Source organism: Protopterus annectens, chromosome 2.part1 (genome assembly GCF_019279795.1).
Source record: "Protopterus annectens isolate FY-2018-M chromosome 2.part1, PAN1.0, whole genome shotgun sequence".
In the NCBI taxonomy this organism is placed as follows: Eukaryota; Metazoa; Chordata; order Ceratodontiformes; family Protopteridae; genus Protopterus; species Protopterus annectens.
The window spans coordinates 773,412,055-773,434,210 of NC_056729.1; the positions used below are offsets into that span (position 1 = coordinate 773,412,055).

Below are 22,156 nucleotides of genomic sequence, written 5' to 3' on the forward strand. Positions count from 1 at the left end.
CAGTTATAATGTTCTGTCTGAATGTACCCACTTACTATAACTCACATTTTATTCTATGTAGGATACCACACAGGGAACAGAAATGGAAGATGCTATTTCCATAGTCATATACAATTTATTAATTTTAGTTTTGTTAACGTATCTGTATCTGGACTGGAGGACTGCAAGACTGCTACAAAAATAACACCGTTTTCATTATTACTTCTTATATAGAAAAAACAAGCCAGCTGAAAATCTGATGCTTTTTTTCCCATTCGTATTTGAACATTTTTTATTTTACTTTTTCCTGCTATTAGTGAAGTTTCTAAGAAATTATCTTTCTGCTAATCACTTACCAGATAAGCTAAAGACCAGTGGCAACTCTTGGGCCAGCTTTGAGAGACTACATGAATGTTATTATGTCTGAATGGAGCCATTCAGGAATGTAATATTTCCCACAATACTCTAAGCATTGTTTTAAAAACTGTATTTTATTTATGTTTTCTGTTTTACCTGTTTTGTCAAAGCTGTTTTGCTTATCTTCCTTGTAAATAAACTCATACTGAACCATAAAAAATTATAGTTACATGTGTTTTGTGACTCATGTTGAGCTGTAATATGACCTTTTTGAAAATTGTAGGTACATTTTCAACCCTACCATTAGTCATCTATAAGTTCTAAAATGTGAGCTGTAGAAAGAAGGGAGCAGTATCTATTGGGGGGCGGGGGTTATGAACTTCTCAGTAACGGAGAAACAACTTGAAAAAGCCCTGTTATGATATAAAATCTGTGAAGTATGCAGATGAAACTGTTTGAACTGTAATCCTTTCAAATTCTGAAATGGTTGTACTATGCACTGCCACTTGTATCTATGTGTGGACTATAGCAGCAATGTATTGCCCTAAACTGAAGGACATTATTAAAGTCTTAGCAAAGGTCACAGACAATACTGGGGACCATCTAAGATAAATGGGTACCAGCAGCAGTCAGCAGTCACTAAATGTGCAAGAAAGAAGGTGTGTCAGGAGGGCAGCCATTGAGCAACACTTGGCCAACTTGCAACAGCAACTTGCTGCAACACAACACCTAGAGCTTCCTTAATCAGTCATTCACTCAAGGCCCTAATAACCACCCCAACACTGAAGCAACTATGAGTAGCCAATGAAACTGAGGCCTACCTCAAGGCCATCAAGAGGTTTGTGACAAGAAAGAAATGGCCTTCAACTATCTGGGCAGGAATTTTTTCTGCACATCTTACATGGGAAACTTTGTACTTACCAAAACCTGAAAAAAGAGAATTTTAGCAAGAATGTGCTTCGCTGGAGGCACAGTCATACATATTTAATCACTGCCTATTCAAAAACAACAAATCTGTAGGATCCCAAATGGCTCAAATAAAACACACATTGCCATCTTAAAAGTGTTTAGAGTTAAGGGACTCACATTGAGAAATTCCCTTCATAAAATAACCAGCAGTCAGAATACCGAGGGTTCAGTACAATGACTGATGAAGTGAAGCTCATAGTATTACGAAGGGAAACAAATGAAAAACTCTGAGGGAGACAGACAAGGCTTATATTAAGCAAACAAAAAAGGTAGCTGGACAGAGCCCTAATACACAAGGAGAACTCTAGTGTTAGAATAAAAAGAACTGGAAATAAGCTGGAGACAGAAAACATATTAGCAACCTAGATTTAAGAAAAATTTCATGAAGTGACCCTTCTAAAATTCCACGTTAGGTGAAGGAGACAAAGCAGTGCTCTTTGTAGGACATGAAGCCGCACCCTCCTCCTCATGTCAGATGAGGAATAATAGCTTTGCTAACCTGGCTTAACTCCATATAAGCTACATCAATTTTAGAAAAGCTCAGTGGAAGAATGCCAGTCTAAGCAGGGAAAGCATAACAATAACTGAAGGGGAAATGTGTACCCATATTTTGAAATGAACAGTGACTTTTTTCATAGTGTAACTCATGAGAGTAAAAACATAATAAGCCAGCTAGTAGCACCAAAACCTTTTAGACTCCTCATGATGAAGCATGCCCATAGTCTCATTTTGGGTAGATATACAGGCATGGAAAAAATAAAAGAAAAGCTAGGATTTAGGCGAGGTTTGACTCTCCTGATGTTATGAAGGAAATAGACAGTTTCTGTGCAGCTTGTCAGAATGCCACCAACCCAGGCTCTAAGAACCCTTTGCCATTCTTCTCCATAATAAGAGTGCTATCTGAGTGAATAGCTATGGATTGTATAGGTCCTGGTGAATACCAGTAATCAATCAGTATGCTACAAAGTTCCCAAAGCAGTTACACTAACATGAGTAAATGCAAAGACTATAGTAATGTGACTGGTGTTACTAATTTCCAGGGCTGGAATTACCTGAGAAATCCTCATGGACCAAGGCATCCTATGCGTGTTCTGAGTTATGCATGCACTACAGCAGATTCATCAGAATGAAACACCTTTGAAACAGATGGACTACTGGAACACTTTATCAAACTTTGGAAGTCCATGCTTCATAAAGTTATATAACAGAAAGGGAAAACTGAGGCCACCTGAATCATCTTCTCTTCACTGTAAGAGAAGTACCTCAAGCATCAAATGGAGTACACCTTTTGATTTATTGTATGGCAAATCCCTGTAAAGTTTACTAAACCTAGCAATTAAACAAAGAAAGAAGAAAACTTTATGAGTGTAATAGAATATTATACAGAACTGCAGGTTATGTTAAGAGCTATAATGCCGGGATTTCATAGAAGAGATGTAAAGAGCACAAGAAGCCCAATGGAAAAGCTCATAATAGAGATTTACAGACAGGAGACAAAGTGGTTGTGTTAATTTCTTGCTAAATGATCTAGGGTGTTTTGAAGTGGCACAGAGGGTAAAGGAAGTGAATTACAAAATAATGCAAACTGGAAGAAAAAGAAAGTTCTTGGAAAGAAAATGAGGTTTCTGTAGTGAGTAAGTTTGTTGAAGATGTTAAAAATTCTACAGCATATCCTGAAATAAAAGTAGAATAAACATTGTCAGTAATCCAGATACAGAAAGTTAAACAACTGGTATTCATAAAAAGGGATATAGTCTCTTGGCTTGGCAGAACTGATTACATTTTGCACTATGCTGAGACTATCTGAAGTGGAAAAATAAATTTAAAATCATGTCAAATACCAGTTTCCCAATGGCCAGCAGGAAAACAGGAAATACAGAAGATGTGTAAGCTGGGGGAAGGATCACAGGGGAGTCACAGACTGAGCGGAGTAGTCCCATTGTCTTTGTTCCTAAACTTGGCAACATGAATTTTTTATGACCTTAGGCAAAAGACTAGTGTGTCCAAATTTGATTCCTGCCCCATGACTAAAGTTGAGAAGTTGATAGAAAAGTTGTGTAAGGCTAGATTTCTGTCCATGCTGAACTTGTCTAAGGGTTATTGCAAATTTCATTAACTCTTGTAGGTAAGGAGAAAACAGCATTTCCCATACTTGATGGCCTTTTAAATTGTAAGGTAGTATTGTTTGACTTTCATGATGCACCAGCAATGTTTTAGAGGCTTATGGATATGATTCTTAGATCCACACCAGGTATGCAGCAGGTTATCTTGACGTTGGAGGTATTTTTTTCTGAAAACTGAGAAAGTCACCTTGCCAAGGTCCAAACTGTTCTAGATTGCATAAGATAAGCTGGTCTAACAGCTAACCCAGACAAGTTTAAATTGGGAATGGCTAAATCATATTGTTTGATCGATAAGATAGGAAAGTGGCTAGTAAAACCTCAAAAAGAAAAGGTAGACGCCATGTAAAATTTTTAAATACCATTTACCAAAAGAAAATCAAGGCCTTTTTGGTGTTGGCCAACTACTATCACACATTTATGTCAAACTTCACCACTGCAACATGCCCCCAAGTGATTAAAGCAAGAGAGGCCTCCTTCAATGGGAAATTGTTGTAACAGACACACCGGGCATTCAAAAACCTAGTATCAGATTTCTTAAAACAGTTTCACAGTGTTCACAGATGGCTATGAAGTGGTCTTAGTAGCAATACTGGCAAACTTTGTTGAAGGGCAGGAATTTTCAGTTTGCTATATCAGCTATCTGGCTTTTTCCACTGAATATTTAGATATCTAACATTTATCAATTTGAATTTTTTTTGTAATATCATGCACAGTGTCATTTGTATTAAGTTAGTGAAAGATGGGGGTATGACATATACTATGGCAATGATTAGGTTTGTATTATTGCCAAGTGTCTCTTCTGCTATTGTCCTGTTGACACTACCATGGCAAGAGGTACTATTACTGGTAATTATTGATATTTCTGATTAATACAGAGGGCATTCAGCTATTTGTCCCTAGCTAATAATCAATGACATATGTTGTTTTGGGGTTATAAGTACGTAGCCATACTTTCAGTTGTGCCTAGTTGTTATTTAGGCTTGCTATGATCATATATAAGGGTAGTCTTTTATTTTTGCTATTGACCTATGATAATGGAGTTTGAGCTACTGTATGCAGTATGTGGTATATGTAAAGAACCCAAATTTAATTGTATATCCCCCACTTGTAGCTTCAGTATAAGTATGTAAAATAAGATTAACTTTGGGAATACATTTTAAAGTCAAAACTGGACACTATTCTGGGAGTCTCTTTATAATGGTGGTATAGTTCCACCTGTTGATGGCAGGAATACAAAGAAACTTGCCATCCACCGACATTTATTTATTTATTTTTATTTTACATTTGTTGACCGGGCTAGTCTAGCTGGATATATGTCCATTTTCAGTAGAGGCCTCAAATTATTAGTACATCAATTAATAAAGTTTAACAATAAAAATAAATGGAGATGTAATGGAAACAGGAAAAAATTTTTTTTTTTTTAGTGAGTAAAAGTAACAGGCTATGTAATGTTCATAACAGAGTACTCTTTACACATGTGAAATAAAGAAAATCAGTTACTGTGTGATGTGCTTAGCATCATTATAAATTAAATGAAAATAAATGTGAACAGAGATGAAGGAAAGATAGGAAAGGTATCAGGGATAGTATAGGTAGAGTTTAAGGATTAGATTTTTTTCATAGAGGAAGTAGAATAGTTACTGTTATGAAAGAGAGGCAGGGATACTCTTATGAAGGAAGGGGAGAGACATTAGGGTAAGTAGGCAGTGGGTGTTTTATTCCAAATCATAGTGGAAAGTTGAGCAGCTGAGAGTCCCCAACTAAGTTATTGGATGTAATTGGGTTGAGGTGGAAGGAAGGATGACAGGGAAGGAAAAAGCAGGGTTAGTGCAGGGGCATAGCCATGTTTTATTGAGATATTTTTTGAGATTTTTTTTGAACAGAGGGAGAGAAGTCAGAGATGAGATGTCTGAGGGTAATTTATTCCATACTTTTCCTACTGAGTTGGAGAGCAAACAGTCATCTGCAGAGTTATTGGATCTAGTGGTGCTGATCAAAAGTTTTTTAGAAGACCTTAGATGTTTAAGGTTATAGTAAGGGGTAATAAGGTTATTGAGTATTGGGGTTTTTGTAGGTTGGTACAGGGTTTTGTGAGCTATTATAAGTTGTTGTAGTTGAATCTGATTGGCCAACCTAGTTGTCTAAGATTAAGGCAATGATGTGTCCTGAATGGGAAATCTAGCAATATTATTGTAGCATATAACTAGTTTATTGAGATTTTTTTGGAGATTGGTATAAATAGGGCAAGCATAAAGTAGAGTAGAGATCAAATGAGTTCTGGCTAGGGTAATTCTAGTGGCAGGAGTAAGAAAGGGTTTGATTCTGTATAAGCTACCTATTTTTTGTTCACAGATTTTATGGTAGTGTTAATGTGATTTTCAAAATTAAGGTTATTGTCTATAGTAATTCCTAATAATTTTGTGGTGGTGTCTGGAGAAATACTAGTACTGTTATTGGAAGTAATAGTGAAATTTAGGGGGATGTGATTTCGTGTTGGTGAAAAGAGTAGTAGCTTAGTTTTCTTGGGGATGAGTAGGAGGCAGCGTTGTGAGAACCATTGTTCTACTGAGTTAAAGGCTTTTTGGGTAAGAGTCTGAAGTTTAGTTTGAGAGGTAGCTGTGCAGATTATAGTGGAGTCATCTGCATATTGAATACAGGTAGTATGAGGGATAGCTGTTTGGAGGTTGTTGATAAAGATGGAAAATAGAAGTGGTCCTAAGATGGAGCCTTGTGGCACACCTAGAGATAGGAAGGTGGTCAGATAGTGAATTTTTCCAGAGTACTGCTTGTTGGCGGTTTTCAAGGTAAGATTTAAACCAAGTTATGCTGTGGGGATCAAGTGAGAGAGAGAAGAGAATGTGCAAGAGTAGTTGGTGATTCACCATGTCAAAGGCTTTGGATAAGTCTATGAATAGTGCTGAAGAGAGACTGTTTTGTTGCGGTTAGAGTTCATGGTATTGGTGAAAGAGAGCAGTGCAGTGGTAGTACTGTGTGAAGGTCTGAAACCATGCTGAGAGTTGGCAAGTAGTTTGTTTTGGAGAAGATGGTTAAGGAGTTGTTTATGGATACATTTTTCCATGATTTTGGCAATAGGGGATAGTAAAGCTATGGGACGATAGTTAGAGAAATCATTGGAGTTTCCCCCTTTATGTAGTGGGATAATATGAGATATTTTCCAGATTTCAGGGACAGTTTTTTCATTGATGGATCTGTTTATTAATATAGAAATGGGATTATTTGCAGGAACAGTTTGTCTGCGGAGGGGGTGGTAGGTTTAAGTTTTTGTAGCAAGGAAGAAATATATGATGTAGAAATGGGAAGAAAGTGAAATGAGCATGGTATATATACGTTTGTTGGGGAGTGTTTGTAAGTATCCAGTCTAATGTGGTTTCATTGTTATTGATTTTATTAGTTCTGGTAGGGCCTGATATAAGTTGAGAGAAGCCATGTAGGTTAATGTGGAAGGTAGGGTTTGAGTTGTTGCAAGAATTCCAATCAATGTTTAGGTCACCTAGGATTAATGTTTCTTGTGGAACATTAGAAGAGAGCCAACTAAGTATGGACTCCAGAGCGTTAATGTTATTTCCTGGGGGGAGATATATACAAATTATGTAAATAGCTTTGCTGTAGTTTAGTTGGAGTTTAGAACATATTAGTTCAGTGTTATTGACTAAGGGGAGGTTCAGGTTTGTAGTGGTTATTTGTAGCTGTGATTTATAAAGAATTGCAACACCTCCTCAGTCTTATGATTTTATATCTAGGTGGGGTGATTTCATTATCTTTAATAGAAGGTTTTAGCCATGTTTCTGATAGGCAAAGGATATCAAATTGGTTGACATCAAGGAGAGCATGGAGTTGAGCAATTTTGTTACAAATACTACGTATATTCAGATGAGCTAAGGTGAGTAAGTTGGTAGATTTTGTTGGAGATATAGGCCTAGTTTTGTTATTGATGTTGGTTTCTATGGTCTGTGTGTGCTGAGGGCCAGGGTTGGGATGAATGTCTCCGTCCAAAAGTGAGTGTGGGAGTGGATGTTGTTTGGGTTGATGATTTGTACAAAAGTAGTTGGTGAACTTTCTAGATTTCTGGTTATAGAATTTAATATGAGCTAGTCTGTGAAATTTAGCTAGAAAGTAGTTAGATTTATAAGTGGGATTTTGGAAGGTCACAGCAAACGTTGTTGTCGGTGAAGAGGTTTGAGAGGAGGAGAATGCAGAGGTAGAGTGTATGGGTTGTATAGGTAGTTGTGAGTGGAGTTAAAAGTGATAGTATGACTAGTATTTGTAGTTGAGAAGGGTTTAGTGTTATGTGCATAGTTAGGAAGAGGGGGTGTGTTTAGAAGCAGTTAGAGGTGGAGGAGAGATGTATAATTAGTGGGAGTAGTGAGATAGAGGGGAGGGATGTTGTAGTTAGGGTGTGTCTGATTGGTATGAAATGTGTAGGGGTGTGGTTTGTAGAGGTATAAAGGTAGGACCAGTGGGGGTGGTTGGGAATTGGGGGTAGGGTAGGGGAGGGCCATCGGGGGTTTGCCTTATTACCCCTGTTTTGTTGCATCATACAAACCTCAGTTGGGATAGTGATGGATAACAGTATGACACAAACAGGTGTGCACATATGACTACTGGAGAGAGAGTAAAATGCATAAAACTGATGTGGTTGTGAAACATACTGGAGTGCATGAAGAGTAGGATGACTAGAACTGCTATAGCAGGGAAAAGTATTGGAGTGGTTTAAGAAGGACATTTGTGGAATGTAAAAGTGTAAGAACAGAGGGAAAGGGGATTAGTGAAACTCAGTAGCTTCAGTATCTCAGCTAGATAGTGATGGCAGCTTACTCATATACAAGCTTATCTGACTGGTTATGAGGGTGGTTAGCAATTTCCTGAATAAACTGGGGTGTCGCTTGAAGTTACTAAAAACAGTGATCTGATAGGTTGTGAGGATGGTTTGCAACTGGCTTAATATGATGGTAAAACACCTGGTGAAATGTATTAAGGGCAGTTAAGTGAACAGAAGTCTCATTTAAAGATGGTGATAACTTGGCAGTCCTTTCAGTAGGTGCCAGAAAAGCTGTCCACAAGGCTTGCTCTTTGACCCTGATTCTTTTCATACTTGAATTAGTAGTATGGCTGAGGCTTTCAGGAAGGCCCTCTTGAGCAGTGTTAATCAAACCATTATGTGTTTTCTAGCTATCCACCATATGGCAAAATTGCTGATATTGTTTTATTTGCTGGTGACCTTGTGTTATTGCTGCTTAAAGGTTCACAGTATACCTTGCAGAAGCCTGGAAGTTCTTTATAATTAAAGCATTCATGACAGGATATAAGTATTGTTGTTTTATTGGTTAATGTTATCCCCTCCACTTTTAAAGGTCAATCTAACTCTAATGAGGGAGACACTCGTGACCCAAATGCTTGTTTAAGTCATCATAGTTTTCAAGCAGAATTGTTTCTTTGGGAATATTGGGTTTTCCAATGGAAATAAATATTTGCTCATTAAAATGATCATTTATCCTGAAGTCCTTTGCATTCTGCAAGAGTTGTCTTTTGTTATTACTTACCATAATATTAAACAGTGAGACAAATGCATTACTGCTTTTGTTTGTCATTCCTTAACACTCAGTGGTGAAGCAAATCATCATTGTAGTTCAAAGCATCTCCACTGCATTCTCCTTTGTTACTAGGCAGCTAATATGAGATAGCTGTATTGTGGTGTTATCTGCATTATTCTGTATCATGACGAGGTCAGAAAACTGACACAATTAGACCAGAATTTCAAATGTCTAGTCTGACTTGTGCTGTAAAGTCACACTGGACACATGCTGCAGGAGTTAACTTTTATTTATTTTGGTTATTTTAATTTTTTAACCAGGTATGTGGACTGGTCCAAAGACCATTTTCAGCCTTTATGATCAACAAAATAGAATTAGCACATGTAAACAATACATAATTGCATTTGAGATAAGTGTTTTACTCATCTGTTGCATTGTAGAAGAGTTATTTCTTTTTCATCCCTGTGGGAGTCATAGCAGTTTTTGTTTCTGACTTAGTGAATTTTTCTTCTGGGGATGATGGGATAGGGTTGTGGGGTATAGGAACATTTTTAATAGCAGAGATTGTAAAGCTTTGGGAGGTCTGTAAGCATTCGCTTGGATTTATATTGACTCTAATAATGCATTTTCAGCAAAAGCTAACAGACTGAAAACTGCTCACTGGAATAACCTTTGACAAACTTTAGAAAAATTTTTTTTTGCAGGGGAGCAAGCCCCTTTGCACTCACATATGGGGGAATATCCCCACACCCCTCAGACTTAGATATCCCAACTCTTAGGACACAACAGTGGAGAAAAAGGCAAACTGCAAGTTGGTGAAAGTAGTTTAGGTTAAGAGTATTCATTGTTTTTGCATTCACGGAAACTACCTTCATCAATCTGACACTCTCCAGTTTGCTTCACATGATAATGATTATTTTTACTATTTACAGTTTTTTTTTCTTGCTGTGTGAGTGTCTTACCTGCATCCAAACTGAGTCCCCACCACTGACTGAATATTTAGATGTTAACTATATTTCCAAACCTTATTCCCTACTTAGAGGTAACTCATCTGATGTGTGTTTGGGGTGTTGTCATTATTTCATAAAGAACTTAAACTGGCTCCATCAGATGCTGAATGGGATTACATTCTGTGTACTCCATCATTGCCATTATTATGCACTGCAGCCTGGAAACTGCTTCACAAATTATTTTTCACTCATGAGAAAGCCAATTAACTTTTCTTGTTGGAGATGCCAGCAGCATATACCAAGCTCTTGGTGTCATATATTTTGAGATGGTCCAATTCTCCAAGGATATTAGCTAAGATCTTTTGTTATGATTCCCCTTCTTACAGCTGACCATCCACCATGACCACTCACTTTTCCTGTTTGCTTTCTTGGGGTAAGAGTCATATGGCCCATTTGCTCCCTTAAGTGTCAAGGGTAAGTGTACTGGGAGTGTTACCACCATCCATGGGGGGGGGGTTCCTTAATCTTCAACATCTCACATGCACTGCCTACTGTAAGCACACTGTGCAATCTGAGTCTGTAAGGGAATTTCTTGGAATCCACAGTGGTACTGTCCCTTTTGTTTTTTCCCATGCACCTGCCTGCCAATGCCAATCTCCTGTGATCTTCAGTACCACCAGCAACACAGCAATGACATGACTCACCATTACACCTTCACAACTACCCCCACAAGGAGTGGTAATTCCTTTCCTCCTCCATACTAATCCCAGTAAATACCCAGACTATTATTCAGGTTTGGGTTAGCCTGGCCATAGTTAGGGCTTTATCTCTTTATGCAGACTGAACTCAGGATATTCTTGAGGATTGCTGGGCAGATGTGAAATGCTATTTGGAGATGTATTTATCCTTTCTTACTCCTTATTTGCCTTTTGTCTAGTAAGTGTGCAGGAGTTTTGTTGTAAGTGATTTTGGCTATGGTGAAGAAGGTCATCACTTGTTGATAAAAGTCACCTATTCCACCTCCTCTCTGTTGGATTATTAGGTTCTTGTTGACAGAACATATCAAATTATCAACGTTAACTCAAAGTGAAACATTTCAGTAAAACTAGTGGCACTTCCTTGCAAATGTTTCTGTGTTTAGGAACTTCAAAAGAGTAAACCTTTTCAGTTACTTGATGACCTCAATAAATTCTGCTGTAATACTCCTCTGATGAATTCCATTGCAAAGCCACTTCCTATTTATTTTTCTTCTACTTAAATAGCTGTATTGATAAGGCAGTCCCAATCCACACCAAATATACCGAGAAATATAAAAACAAACCACCTATGGCAGAATATCCATATAAATAAATTATATAACAAGAGATAGAAATTACTTAATAATTACAGATAAGTCTCACCATACTTATCTTTAGAGCACAGTTATGAAAGCTAGTAAAAAGCTGACTATGAACTTAAATATCCACTTAAACTAAAAATGACTAAAAATATTTATCTATGTCACAATGTTAAGAACTTACACCCAACAATGTTTGAAGTTAGTCCACAATAATACTGCCAACTGTGACCCTAAAGAAGTAGCTAATATCTTAGTTGACAAATTTAGAGCAAGTATTATTGCATTTATATGTTAGTTTTCCACACTTTCCCCAGTGACAGCCACCCCTTCAACTGCTAAGGAGCAAGTCCTGTAAGCCCACTCAAAAGCTAAGAACACCTCATCCATGGGCCAAATAATATAAATAGATTGTCTGTTAGTACAAAATGTAAAATCCTGTCTAATATCTTTAGTCTAAGCCTTTATACTGGTTACACTCCTGAAGCCTAGAAAACAGACACTGTAATGCCATTCCACAAGTGTGACCCAACAACAGGCCCTGGTAGCTATAGGCCCATTAGTCTTAATAGCCTCATATGTAAAGCTATGGAATATATTATTTCAGCCCTCATTACTATCGACATTGACAATTTGTTAACCCTGGACCCTCATCAGCTCAGCTCTGCTAAAGGAAGATTCTCTCTCTTTAATCTCATACATTTCTTCAAAACATTCACTGAAGCAGTAGGTAATGAGTATGCAGTACATACAGCATTTCTGGACCTGGCCAAAGCTTCGACACTATTCCCCATGCAGGCAATATTGACAAACTTGTACATATCCAAAACAAAAATCTAAGACCAATGGCAAGAGTGCTACTAAACACATAAATAACCAATCAAACAAAGAGAAATACTCAGGGAATCAGCAAGGGTCACAAACAATAAATGCTATTTTTAAACAAACAAACAAACAAACAAACAAACAAACAAACAAACAAACAAAAATAAATAAATAAATAAAAATAAAAAAATTAATAATGTAAACAGAATAAGTGCTTTCATCACAAAAATATGGGATATCATCAGAATCAGGCACATAAAAAACGTCAGTTCCTTTTATACAAATACCTCTGGTAATCAATTAAGAATTGAAATCTTTCTCAATCATTAATACATAATAAACAACTATGCCAGAGAATGTATGAAAACATGAATAAAAGAATTATCATGTAAAAATATAAATATAACAAAAAATCATTCAATTCCATGTGTTAATCAAACAATTTAAAAATAATAAATTATCATTTTGCTGAATGTAATTTCAGTACTGGTTGGATAGACAGAAATTAATTTTAATTGAGTGGGGAACTGGCATTCAAGTTAAGGTGCCAAAATGGTGGGAAGGTGCTATAATGGTTAAGGTGTTTGCCTTAGAGCACAAGGTGCAGAGTTTGTTTCTCACAGGGGGTAATTGGCTAGGCTTAAAAATCGTCTATGAGGGCAGCTAGCCTAGTAATAATCTATGAATCTAAAAATAATTCATTATATTCAAGCTTAGTTTCCCAATCTCACCCATGAGGGTTTATATTAACCTTTTATAAAATAGCAAATTTAAATTGTGTCCACCACTCGACAGCACATGCTTAGAGCATTATTAATATTCATATTCTTTATATTATTGTAATACTCATAAATTCTTTACCTAAGGGGCCTTTTGGTCTTGCCCACATAAAAATTAGGGCAAGCTGAACACTTAGCCACATACACTAAACCATCAGTTGAGAAATTTTCCTTCTGAAGCGACAAGGTTCATTTAAATATATTATCAAGTGTTAAAAATTCCCTTTCCAAAATAAATGGACACTGCTTTCAGTAACCATATTTAGTAGTCCCAATATGTTCTTATTGCTTTGTTTAACCTCACTAGTTTCATTGTTCTCAAAAAAAATTTCCAAATTACGTACTGTTTTGAAAACAAAGTTAGGATGTGATCCCATCACTTCATACACCATTGAGTTTGCCCTCATAATACTCCAGTTCTTACTTACAGGTTATTTTCACATACTTAGAGCTATCATTATAGTGTATCCCCAAAGCTCTTTCAAACATTAAATAATTTTTCTTTAACTTGTACACTATTATATTCTTGTTTTTCAAAAAACTTCTATACCTAGAAGGGACTTGTATCTCTTACTTCATTCATCTAACACTTCCTTACTAATGTTTCTTACAATGTCTTTAGGATATCTTCTGCATAAAAAACATATTTGTAAGATTGATAATTTCTTTACATGCCTCTTCCAATTTAAAAGTTATTCTTACAATTCTTATACATTTCCCTTTGCCAGACTTGTTTTTTTTAAATGAAGTGGTGGGCACTTGTAAAATTATTTATTTATTTGTATGTTTGTTTATTTATTTGACATTTGTTGAATTTGTTGACCGGGAAAGTCCAACTGGGTTAGTGCCCTTTTTTAGTGGAGGCCGGGAGTGAAAAGCTCCACAAAAAAAACGAAATTGCATAGTTATAATTTATAAGCTGGACAAAGAAACAAAAATGCATAATTAAAATTCATATAGTTCATAGGAAAAAAAAATATATATATATACAAAGTGTGTCAGGTTAAGTATATAATACAATTGAACTTTAACAAAAGGTAAATTACTCACAGGCATGGTAAAAAATACACTGAGATTAAATTCACAAAAGCTCACAAGCTTATGGACTAGGAGTACAAATTGGGTTTAGTAGCTCACAGTCAAATAAGTTATGTATAAATATTATGAGAAGAAGTTGGAGGTAGTTATCTTTTGACTAGGCATGTAGGATGAGAGATAGCACAAATGTAAATAAGAATTGCTAAAGGTTGGTTTCCTATAGATTTTAGACATAAATCCTTCCTTAGAGTGCCCGACAGTAGTGTCTAAATAGATTGCAACATTTGTATCAAAAATAAAAGTGAATTTAAAGTAACTGGTTGTACTATTAGGATATTTAATAAAACTAGTAAAATGTTCTCAGGACCTTCCCATAATATAAAACAAAACATCATCCAGGTACCTCAAGAACAACCAGCGATACTTAAAAAATCAGAGTTAAACACATAAAGCTCACTATCAAGTTAATAGTACCAAATTAGCATAAATTGAGTCACACACTGCCCCCACAGCTATGCCTTTGATCTGTTTCAAAATCTCCCCTTTGAAAAATATAAAATTATTGTCCAGTACCAGTGAAACCATTTCCATTATTAAATTAATCTTGGCAGCTGAAAGAAAATTATAATTAACCAAACTTTTATTAAATAAGTTCAAACCTTCTGCAATGGGTATGGTTGTGAATAGATCCATTACATCAATAGTAAGAAATCTTATCTCTTTATTCTACACATCAGGCATAATCCTCCAAAGAACTTATTCTAAAAGATAGGTCTAAGAAGCCTATCAATAAAAATAGCCAAGGGGTATGTTTTAGATACCCTGTGCTGCCAAAATTGGTCTAAATGTTTTTTTTTTGTTTCCTCATAGATTTCAGGAATGCCAAAAATTTGGCAGATCACTGGTTTGTAGAACCTTAACAAATCACAGATGTTTCAGAAATTCTGTTGTCTAGTAAAAATTTGTGTAATGGCATATATTTTTTTAATTGTATGTCATGTTTCTTAATTTCTTGAAATTGGAATATATGTACTAGTATCATGAAGACTGCTGAACATAGCACATGTGCAGTCGATACCATCAAAAATGACAGTCCCTCTACCCTTATTAGGTTTCATAATATGCATTGACTTGTCTTTAGTCAAGAGGATCTAAGACAGCCTTTCCTTTTTTATTTAAATTAAATTTTCTAAGATGCTTACTTTCTCTGACAAGTCTATTATAGGTCTTCCAAGCAAGCCTTTTCAAAGGCTTGACTAACTGGGTGCATTGTAGGATTAAAGGGAGTATGTTTAAGATACTAAAAAAAATCAAGTTTATTATTTGCTTCTTTTACTTGCATTGCATGGAATTCTAATTTTTGAAAATTTTAAAATAAATTTTAATGGAATGAAATCTAGAAAGCCATGCCAGCTATTATTAATAAAGTGTTTTGCTAACAAGAAGTTTACATTTTTTTCTGATTATATCAAGTTGATAAGAAGAAATCAATGTTTTTTTTTTTTTTTTTGTCAGCCCAGGTACATGACATGCAGCTAATGAGGCAGTCTACATTAAGAAAGTTGTTATATGTTTTATAATTAGATATCTTAATGTGCCATTCAACGATTAAAACTGTAATCAGCCAGCATTGCAAAAGGCCTACAAAGTTTCCCCTATGCCCAACAGAACATTTAGAAACTTGGAATAATGAAAATAATTGATGTCCTACACAAATCACCTTAAAGTCCTATCTGTATACTCTCTCTCCTGCAGGTTACTGAGAGGCGATCCATGCCTAGCATACAAGACATCCTTGGATCGAGCTCTGTTAGATGTTTTGCACATCATCAAAATGAACAGCATCAGAACCATTAGATCTAATGATTTACATTTTTCTTGTGATATAAATAAGACCTGCTGGCAAGACAGATGTGTCTCAGGGGATCTCCATGCTCTGGAACAAGGTCCCCATCCATGTGAAGCAGAATCTATCCCTAACTTTATTTAAGTATAACCTTGAACAATGAATGGGAAATTGGAAATTCACACTGGCTCTGGCCTCCATGTTTCTGATAGACATAAGCAGACAGTAGTAGGAGCTTTGCTTCATGTGAATTGGAAGTCTGTTCCAAAGGAGCAGCAGTCTCTGGGAGACATATTTGTCTCTCCAGCATGTTCTGTTAAAATCACAGACTAGGTTAAGATCCCCTAGAGCAAGTGACTCTTGTGCCCTTAGATTTGTGTATGTGAAGCATATCCATCAGATCAGGGTTGGAGACTGCCCTGTAGGATAGGCACAAGTCTCCTGTCAGAAGCCTATATGATACAGAGTACAATGACAGGTCTTTTAGTCTATCCACGTACATCATGGTTTAGGGGCCCTACATTTTCCTGGTGAGGAACCTCTGTGGTCTCTCCAACTGTTGCAGGTGTCTGTTTAGGTACATGAAAATGGGTGCATGATACTCTATTAGTGGTCTGATGAGGATCAAGTGCAGTGGGGCTATAACATCCTTAGACCTGGATGTGATGCCCTTACTTATAAGGTGCGCAATGTAGAATGGTGGTCGAAGTTCAGATTGCTATCTGTGTTCCAAGGTCTTGCACCACCGGCTTTGAGCTTAGGGGGTGTCATCAATACTGTGGTTAGCGGGGAAATCTACTTTGCTAAAGGGAATAATGATGCACTTTTTTGCATTTAGTTTAGACTATGGCTTTGGCACCACTAAGTGGGTCTGAGAGGTCCTGTTTAAGATTGCTTAATGAGCATCCTAGGATGTTATTTGGTCCCATCAAGGCCATGATTTTGGACTGGGAGAGCACAGATAAAACCTGATCTCTAGAGATACTAAGCAGAGGACTGGTGTTGGGTATGCTTTGGGGTATGGCCGGTGGAACTAAGGGGGTGGTGAAGTTTAGAGGTATTTTGCCTTAGGGACTTATTTGTTGAGACACATTTATATGTGTTATTATGTGTAGGAGTTTCTATTTGCATAACAGTGTGTGCACTTTGTTTATGTTTGGGAGGTCTCCGAACTGTTGGTAGACTTCTAGTGAGTACCTCTATTTATGTGGGAAGGAGTCAAAGCAGGATGAAATGGAAACACGAGAATGCATCGGTAAGTCCTTACAACATAAAGACAGCCTTTCTAAATACAAAAAAGAACTAGTGTGGAATTTATCTATTTATGTGCTGAGTGTAAATGAATTTAATATTCTATGAAAAAGTTTGTCATTTATCCCTACATCAGACTCTGATTTTGTAGATGTGATTTTTGATATCAAAATGTTCATTAGAAATTTAAAATTAAAGAGTATGTTTAAAGAGAATGGTAGTTTATTAGGTAATAAAAATGTTTTCAAGAAGCCGAGTACTTATGTTCCCATGGTGAACCCTTTGATGAATGCTTTTGAAAAAATGTGTATAGAAGATGTATATAAGCTGCTAGCTAATGGTGACTGTTCTAAAAAGGTGAATAATAAAAAGTGATCTAATTTAACTAAGGGTGAAAAACAAGCCCTAGAAGATCTGAAAAATAATAATAATTTTGTTATTAGACCAGCAGATAAGGGTGGTCCAGTAGTGGTTATGTCCAGTGTACAATATAACAGTTCTATGTTTGAAATGTTAAATGACACTACTTTTTATAAAAAGATTACTCATCTTAATGTCAAGCAAATGGTCAAAACTGTTGAAAACAAGTTACATGGCATGTTTCAACATAATATGATTGATGAAATGTTACTTAAATATTTTTTTATATAGAATTCTACTACACCAATCATGCAAGGATTGCCTAAGCTATATAAGGATGCAATAAATCCACCTATGAGAATGACTGTAGCCGGCAGGAATTGGTGTACAGAACCGCTATCTATTTATATTGAAAAAAATTTAAGACCGGTGTTGAATGGTATAGAACACATTTTAAGAGATACTGAACAGTTCTTGAGAGATTTATATGAATTTAGAAGTACTAATGTAAACATCAATTATTAGTTAGTCACGCTAGACGTGGTATCCCCAATACTTATGGGATAGAGAGTATTGGACAATTTTTAAGAGAGTTCTCTCACTATACACATGAGAAACTTAGACAGATTCAGAATTTACAGAGTCTCTAGTGATAAGATGAGCTTTCTAGATATTACTATTGTAAAAGATCAAGGTAGTGGATTGTACACTAAAATTATATAGAAAAGTTTGCCATGTCAATCATTTATTGACTAGGGATCGTATGCATTCTCCGCATATTTTCAAGAATGTTATAAGGAACCAAGTCTATAGAGCATCTAGATTGAACATTAAAGAAGAAGACTTTAAACAGCAAATAGCTTTAACTAGGAAGCAGCTGAATGAGAGAAGATATAAAGAGAGAGACATGCAGGATAATGTAAACGAGGTAACTGCCCTACAAAGTACCAACACTAGACATTATTTTGCAGATAGAATTGTTAGCACCTCCAGGCAGACTTACCCTGGATAATCGATTAAAAGTAACATTAAGTTATTCCAGCAATGTTTTTAAATACACCAATATTATACGGAAGCAGTGGGGCATACTTAGATCAGATAAAAGTCTTAGTACTTTGATCGATGTTCAACCTACTTTTTGTTTTAAAAACAAAAAATCTTTGAAGAGGCAGCTATGTCTACCTAAGGATAGTCACCAAGAAAACAGGGATAGGGTGAAGGAGAATTTTAACCCAGGTATGAAACCCTGTGAAAATGCCCTTAGTGTATTTATATAGACACTAGTTATATTTTTATGCATCCAGACCAGAAGAAAATGTTCAAATTTAATGTACAGGCTAATTGTGAAAGTGAACAAATAATTTACTTGGCACACTGCATGGAGTGTGGAAAGATTTATATAGGAAAAACTAATAGGATATTTAAAGAGAATTAGAGAACATATCTACAATATTAATAAGAAAAATAAACAATGCTTTAGCTAAGTATGTCATGAGCACCAGTGCAGCACATACTTTTAAGTTTATGGCAATAGCCCGAGTATATGAAAATAAAAGAGGAGGAGATATATGTAATATAACAGAGGAAACTGAAGCAAAGTGGATAGTGAGAATGAGGAATGATGCAGGGCATGGCCTGAATGAACATGTTCCATTGAGACCAAAATTAAAATCTAGCCCTTTGTGTAGGTAAAGGTATGGATAGTAGGATAATGTGTTGAAGTATGTATGTTTTTAGAATAATAATATGTTTTAAGCTAATATAATGTTTTTATATATATATATATATATATATATATATATATATATATATATATATATATACAGATTCACTTCAGAAGCTCGAAATACTGAAATATCGAATTTCAGTATCTCGAGCCCAGAAAGTCGAATCCTCAGAACAGCTAAAGTTCAGAAGTGCGAAATTCAAAACCTCGAATACTGGAGGTTTTGAATTCCATGCTTCTGAACTTTCACTGTGGTTATGTATTCAGGTAAACCAAAAAACGAACCACAAGTCAATAAAAAATCAGTGCCATGGCGGTAGTGAACAGAATGAGACAACTGGATACTGAAAACCTTGTTTAATCCAACAAATAGTCAACCGAATAAAAATAGAAAAATCACTCCAATAACGTTAAGCGCGCTTTCACTTTGCCCAATACAAAGCTTCATCAGAACAATAACATTGTTAAACTAAGGTGCTTAAATATACTGTGCTGTAATGTAATAATTAAGTACCTAATTGATTTTCTTATTAAATTAAGTTACTTAAAACGGCAATGCCTAAAAAATATCAATGCTATGAAATGTTAAAAAACAATCAACAGTCAGGACAACAATACACTAATCTACAGTATATTTAAGCACCTTAGTTTAACAATGTTATTGTTCTGATGAAGCTTTGTATTGGGCAAAGTGAAAGCGTTTTGTTGGATTAAACAAGGTTTTCAGTATCCAGTTGTCTCATTCTGTTCACTACCGCCGATGTATTCAGGTAAGTATGTGTGTGTGTTAAGGGTTTTGGGTATGGGCTGTGGTGTGTGTCAGTGTGTTTTGTTGCTGTGATGTGTGTGTGTGAGGAGAATGTAGCTTGTGTGGTGGTGTTTTGTGTGTGTTTGTATGTAGTGTGACCTAGAAGTGAGAATATTTAAGTAGGGGGGTGTGGGGTCACAGCCCCCCACATGGGGGGTGCAGGGTGGCTTGCCCCCCTGCTTTCATGTAGTAGAGAGGTTATGTATGTGTGTGTGGGGGGAGAATGGTGTGTGTGTGTGTGTGTGTGTGTGTCCAGTAGTACCGCGAAATTCAAAATCTCCGGTGTGTGAGATTTTGAATTTTGCAGTATTGAGTTTTCGTGGTTTTGTGGATTCGACTTTCTGGGCTCGATATACGGAAATTCGATATTTCAGTATTTCGAGCTCCTGAAGTGAATCCATATATACATTTATATTTTTATTTATATATTTGGCGTGTTGTCATATGTATTTATTTATTTATGAATATCCATTTTTACCTATGTTTACCACTTAGGAATGTAGTTTGTATATGTCCCTGATGTAAGTGCATGTATCACTGATCACATGATTAATGATGTATTTAAAGATTGGGATCAGGGTAATCTCCATCAACACCTGAAGAAGCATTTTTTGAAAGCGCTTGTGTATTTTTTAATAAACGTCTTAAGTTGGAAGCTGGAAGCCTAGCCTGAGTCTTTTTGCTTAATACTGATTATTGGAGCTTTGGCTCTTTTTGACAAAGGCATTTGAAGCACAGTAGTGTTTGTGGCTTTTTTAACACATTTGTATGTGTTATTATGTGTAGGAGTTTTTATTTGCATAACAGTGTGTGCACTTTGTTTATGTTTGGGAGGTCTCTGAACTGTTGGTATACTTCTAGTGAATACCTCCGTTTATTTGGGCCTGTGTGTTATTCTTTAGTTTGAGTGAGAGGTGAAGAGTATGTGCTGACAACCTGTTTAGTAGCCAGTTTGTTGTTACATGAGAGAAGTGATTTCAGTTTCATAGTGTACTTACATCTCTCACACAGGGTATTTATTTGTTGTAGGAGTAAATGGTTGTCAGTATACATGAGAAAATTACTATATTGCCTAAGTGTTCTCATGTCAATCAGGCTGGCCAGAAACATGATGGGAACCTTTCTGTTCATTATAGCTGTTTTTTACATTATGAGCTGTTAGGGAAAGGGGTTGTCTAGATTGGCCAGTTTTTGCACTAGGACTATCAAGGGTTGTTAAATTAAGGGTTGTAGATGATAGGTGTGGCAACTCTGCCCAGTGTGTAACTAAGTTGCCTTTAGAAAAGCTTGTGAGGGGTCCACTGACAGTTGTCTGGGGAAAAATTGTGTTTCAAGGCATTTGCATCTATACAGGGCACCACTTACCCCTTTTGCAAGATGCGTATTGAGAAACAAATGCAAGGCTTAAATACAGGAAAAATTAAATGGTTTTAAGCTAATCTACCAATAGGATAGTACTCAGTGAACCTTCCTCCAGGAATCCCCAGCTCAGACAAGGCTGAATCCACACATTTTTGCCACAAGGGTGCATGGGAACTTTTCTTAATGTAAAATGGCTGGTTTAATGCTTGAGTGTAACAAAAACAGACTAGATTTAGCAAGTTTGAATTCAGGCTATGCTATCTAGGCTTAAAATACAGTTTAAAACAAGTGCAGAAAATATTCAGTCAAAACAGTAAAAAAGCGGCAACATGCAGTGATCGGATACAATACAATTTAAAAAGTGCAAACAGAGACACAAACTATGCTTATTTTTTTGGATGCAGAAATCTCAACTGTTTCCCCAACCTAAACAAACCAGGCTACCTCCCAGTGCACTAAATGGAAAATCCACTGACCTCTTGATGTAAAAACAAGTGTTTGCTAGAGTGTAACAATAGACTACATTATCCAACAGCTAGCTAGAAAATGAATTCAGACCAAGTAAATCAGTATGAGAGGTGGAATGCACTTTTTCAATACAAGCACAAGGAAAGGCAAATAAATAATTCAATATTATCAACAGCAGTGTAGAAAGGGGAGGAGCTCATTAAGCTCAGTTTACAGTAGGAGTGGGCAGCTTAAAATCACCAGGTTTAAAAAACACATAAATAAACAGGAGGGTGGGTGGACTAGCAGGGAATCACCAGCAGTGCTTTAATTTATTATTTTCAGCAAAAGACAAAGGGCCAGAAATTCACTGTGTATTTAAGTATCACTCAAGAAACTATTAACCAATGAAAAAACGTGAAATGTGCAGCCTAGATAATTTAAGTTT

The 22,156-nt window shown here is 36.2% G+C and overlaps 1 protein-coding gene across 1 annotated transcript in view; it reads right to left on the reverse strand.

Moving 5' to 3' along the window:
• Positions 1–22,156, reverse strand: part of LOC122794239 (cyclic nucleotide-binding domain-containing protein 2-like) — a 746,060-nt gene that overhangs the window by 516,162 nt on the left and 207,742 nt on the right. The gene's annotated exons all lie outside the window — the stretch shown is intronic.